The 4,066-nt window shown below is 50.1% G+C and overlaps 5 non-coding genes and 1 pseudogene across 5 annotated transcripts; all 6 read left to right on the top strand.

Annotated features, from left to right (window-relative positions):
- The first annotated feature begins 337 nt into the window (after positions 1-337).
- LOC135005189 (U1 spliceosomal RNA) lies at positions 338-501 on the top strand. Its single transcript, XR_010205831.1, has one exon. It is a non-coding gene; the product is annotated as a U1 spliceosomal RNA (small nuclear RNA).
- A 152-nt stretch (positions 502-653) lies between these two features.
- Positions 654-795, top strand: LOC135005193 (U1 spliceosomal RNA; annotated as a pseudogene).
- A 692-nt stretch (positions 796-1,487) lies between these two features.
- Positions 1,488-1,651, top strand: LOC135005192 (U1 spliceosomal RNA). The gene has a single exon (XR_010205835.1). It is a non-coding gene; the product is annotated as a U1 spliceosomal RNA (small nuclear RNA).
- A 152-nt stretch (positions 1,652-1,803) lies between these two features.
- On the top strand, positions 1,804-1,966 carry LOC135005190 (U1 spliceosomal RNA). The gene has a single exon (XR_010205832.1). It is a non-coding gene; the product is annotated as a U1 spliceosomal RNA (small nuclear RNA).
- A 674-nt stretch (positions 1,967-2,640) lies between these two features.
- Positions 2,641-2,804, top strand: LOC135005191 (U1 spliceosomal RNA). The gene has a single exon (XR_010205833.1). It is a non-coding gene; the product is annotated as a U1 spliceosomal RNA (small nuclear RNA).
- A 972-nt stretch (positions 2,805-3,776) lies between these two features.
- LOC135005194 (U1 spliceosomal RNA) lies at positions 3,777-3,942 on the top strand. Its single transcript, XR_010205836.1, has one exon. It is a non-coding gene; the product is annotated as a U1 spliceosomal RNA (small nuclear RNA).
- The last annotated feature ends 124 nt before the right edge of the window (positions 3,943-4,066 follow it).

Here is a 4,066-nt window from a genome sequence, read left to right as displayed (position 1 = left end):
ATCCATCTGCTGCAGGCCTTCCCCCAGGAATGCTTGCACTAGTTGTTGCATTTGGTTTGTTGTTTGACCCACTGCTTGGATGACATCACCGTATGCAAATCCATCTGCTGCAGGCCTTCCCCCAGGAATGCTTGCACTAGTTGTTGCATTTGGTTTGTTGTTTGGGGGTGCTTCATTATTAGGCAGCCTTCTGCCCTCCCATGTTCATCTGAAAATTTGTGTTCTCCCTGCAGTTGTTGTCCCCAGATGAGAGTTCCCTTGTGCTGCCTCAGTTGAATCTCCTTTACTTGACAGAGATGTGCCTGAGCAGCGGCCCTCCCCAGCCCTATCCCAAATCATACTTATTTTGCATAGGAGATACCATGGTCATGAAGATTGTTCTCCCAGGGTGAGGTTCATTCATTGCATTCTGGGTATGCTGACCCCTGTGATTTCCCCAAATGTGGGAAACTCGACTGCATTATTTGTGGTAGTGGGGGACTGTGTTTGTGCTTTCCTCTGGTCAGCTCTGGTAAAAGTCAGATTTATTTGTCTCAGATCTTCCTCTAGCCTTGTTCTTCTTTCGAGAGTTCCCTTGTGCTGCCTCAGTTGGATCTCCTTCACTTGACAGGGGGGTACCCGAGCAGCGACCCTCCCCAGCTCTAGCCCAACTTCTACTTACCTGGCAGGTGAGATACTATGATCATGTAGGTGCTTCTCCCAGGGCAAGGCTCACCCATTGCACTCTGGGTGTGCTGCTCCTGCGATTTCCCCAAATGTGGGAAACTTGACTGCATAATTTGTGTTTCCCCTGGTCGGCTCTCATATAATTCAGATCTCTTTGTCTCAGGTCTCTCTCCAGCCTAGTTTGCTGTCTGTTTCAACTTCTCTTTTCTTGAGCCGCTCCCTTCTATGCCCTTGCGCACTATCCTGACTTCTCCCGTCTGCTTACTTTGTGCCTTCCAATGCACAATGCAAACTACAGGTAGTGCTGCAGGGCCCACACCCTTTTACTTGCCGTTCAGAGCAGCTCTGGAGCTGTTACAGTGCCCAGCTGCTGCAAGAAATCAGCTTGAATGCTTCAGGGGCTGGGGCATAGCCAACATGAGCCCCACACCGAAGGAGGGTGGAGGTGTTTAATGCGAACTAGGGGTCATCCAAGCGCCGCAAAAGGCCGCCATGCCCTGCACGCCCCTTTTCTCTTTTCATATGCAGACGAGGGTTGAAGCCAACTTTGACCCACTGCTTGGATGACATCACCATATGCAAATCCATCTGCTGCAGGCCTTCCCCCAGGAATGCTTGTACTAGTTGTTGCATTTGGTTTGTTGTTTGGGGGTGCTTCAGTATTAGGCAGCCTTCTGCCCTCCCATGTTTATCTGGAAATATGTGTTCTCCCTGCAGTTGTTGTCCCCAGATGAGAGTTCCCTTGTGCTGCCTCAGTTGAATCTCCTTTACTTGACAGAGATGTGCCTGAGCAGCGGCCCTCCCCAGCCCTATCCAAAATCATACTTATTTTGCATAGGCGATACCATGGTCATGAAGATTGTTCTCCCAGGGTGAGGTTCATTCATTGCATTCTGGGTATGCTGACCCCTGTGATTTCCCCAAATGTGGGAAACTCGACTGCATTATTTGTGGTAGTGGGGGACTGTGTTTGTGCTTTCCTCTGGACAGCTCTGGTAAAAGTCAGATTTATTTGTCTCAGATCTTCCTCTAGCCTTGTTCTTCTTTCGAGAGTTCCCTTGTGCTGCCTCAGTTGGATCTCTTTCACTTGACAGGGGGGTGCCAGAGCAGCGACCCTCCTCAGCTCTAGCCCAACTCCTACTTACCTGCCAGGTGAGATACTTTGATCATGAAGGTGCTTCTCCCAGGGCAAGGCTCACCCATTGCACTCTGGGTGTGGTGCCCCTGCGATTTCCCCAAATGTGGGAAGCTTGACTGCATAATTTGTGTTTCCCCTGGTCAGCTCTCGTATAATTCAGATCTCTTTGTCTCAGGTCTCTCTCCAGCCTAGTTTGCTGTCTGTTTCCACTTCTTTTTTCATGAGCCCCTCCCTTTAATACCCTTGTGCACTATCCTGACTTCTCCTCCTGTCTGCTTACTTTGTGCCTTCCAATGCACAATGCAAACTACAGGTAGTGCTGCAGGGCCCACACCCTTTTACTTGCCGTACAGAGCAGCTCTGGAGCTGTTACAGTGCCCAGCTGCTGCAAGAAATCAGCTTGAATGCTTCAGGGGCTGGGGCATAGCCAACATGAGCCCCACACCGAAGGAGGGTGGAGGTGTTTAATGTGAACTAGGGGTCATCCAAGCGCCGCAAAAGGCCGCCATGCCCTGCACGCCCCTTTTCTCTTTTCATATGCAGACGAGGGTTGAAGCCAACTTTGACCCACTGCTTGGATGACATCACCGTATGCAAATCCATCTGCTGCAGGCCTTCCCCCAGGAATGCTTGCACTAGTTGTTGCATTTGGTTTGTTGTTTGGGGGTGCTTCAGTATTAAGCAGCCTTCTGCCCTCCCATGTTCATCTGAAAATATGTGTTCTCCCTGCAGTTGTTGTCCCCAGATGAGAGTTCCCTTGTGCTGCCTCAGTTGAATCTCCTTTACTTGACAGAGATGTGCCTGAGCAGCGGCCCTCCCCAGCCCTATCCCAAATCATACTTATTTTGCATAGGAGATACCATGGTCATGAAGATTGTTCTCCCAGGGTGAGGTTCATTCATTGTATTCTGGGTATGCTGACCCCTGTGATTTCCCCAAATGTGGGAAACTCGACTGCATTATTTGTGGTAGTGGGGGACTGTGTTTGTGCTTTCCTCTGGTCAGCTCTGGTAAAAGTCAGATTTATTTGTCTCAGATCTTCCTCTAGCCTTGTTCTTCTTTCGAGAGTTCCCTTGTGCTGCCTCAGTTGGATCTCTTTCACTTGACAGGGGGGTGCCCGAGCAGCGACCCTCCCCAGCTCTAGCCCAACTCCTACTTACCTGCCAGGTGAGATACTATGATCATGAAGGTGCTTCTCCCAGGGCAAGGCTCACCCATTGCACTCTGATTTCCCCAAATGTGGGAAGCTTGACTGCATAATTTGTGTTTCCCCTGGTCGGCTCTCGTATAATTCAGATCTCTTTGTCTCAGGTCTCTCTCCAGCCTAATTTGCTGTCTGTTTCCACTTCTTTTTTCATGAGCCCCTCCCTTTTATACCCTTGTGCACTATCCTGACTTCTCCTCCTGTCTGCTTTCTTTGTGCCTTCCAATGCACAATGCAAACTACAGGTAGTGCTGCAGGGCCCACACCCTTTTACTTGCCGTACAGAGCAGCTCTGGAGCTGTTACAGTGCCCAGCTGCTGCAAGAAATCAGCTTGAATGCTTCAGGGGCTGGGGCATAGCCAACATGAGCCCCACACCGAAGGAGGGTGGAGGTGTTTAATGCGAACTAGGGGTCATCCAAGCGTCGCAAAAGGCCGCCATGCCCTGCACGCCCCTTTTCTCTTTTCATATGCAGACGAGGGTTGAAGCCAACTTTGACCCACTGCTTGGATGACATCACCGTATGCAAATCCATCTGCTGCAGGCCTTCCCCCAGGAATGCTTGCACTAGTTGTTGCATTTGGTTTGTTGTTTGGGGGTGCTTCAGTATTAGGCAGCCTTCTGCCCTCCCATGTTCATCTGAAAATATGTGTTCTCCCTGCAGTTGTTGTCCCCAGATGAGAGTTCCCTTGTGCTGCCTCAGTTGAATCTCCTTTACTTGACAGAGATGTGCATGAGCAGCGGCCCTCCCCAGCCCTATCCCAAATCATACTTATTTTGCATAGGAGATACCATGGTCATGAAGATTACTCTCCCAGGGTGAGGTTCATTCATTGCATTCTGGGTATGCTGACCCCTGTGATTTCCCCAAATGTGGGAAACGCGACTGCTTTATTTGTTGGTAGTGGGGGGACTGTGTTTGTGCTTTCTTCTGGTCAGCTCTGGTAAAAGTCAGATTTCTTTGTCTCAGATCTTCCTCTAGCCTTGTTCTTCTTTCGAGAGTTCCTTTGTGCTGCCTCAGTTGGATCTCCTTCACTTGACAGGGGGGTGCCCGAGCA

This window comes from Pseudophryne corroboree, unplaced genomic scaffold (assembly GCF_028390025.1).
Source record: "Pseudophryne corroboree isolate aPseCor3 unplaced genomic scaffold, aPseCor3.hap2 scaffold_1974, whole genome shotgun sequence".
In the NCBI taxonomy this organism is placed as follows: Eukaryota; Metazoa; Chordata; class Amphibia; order Anura; family Myobatrachidae; genus Pseudophryne; species Pseudophryne corroboree.
This window is presented reverse-complemented; position numbering and strand designations above follow the sequence as displayed.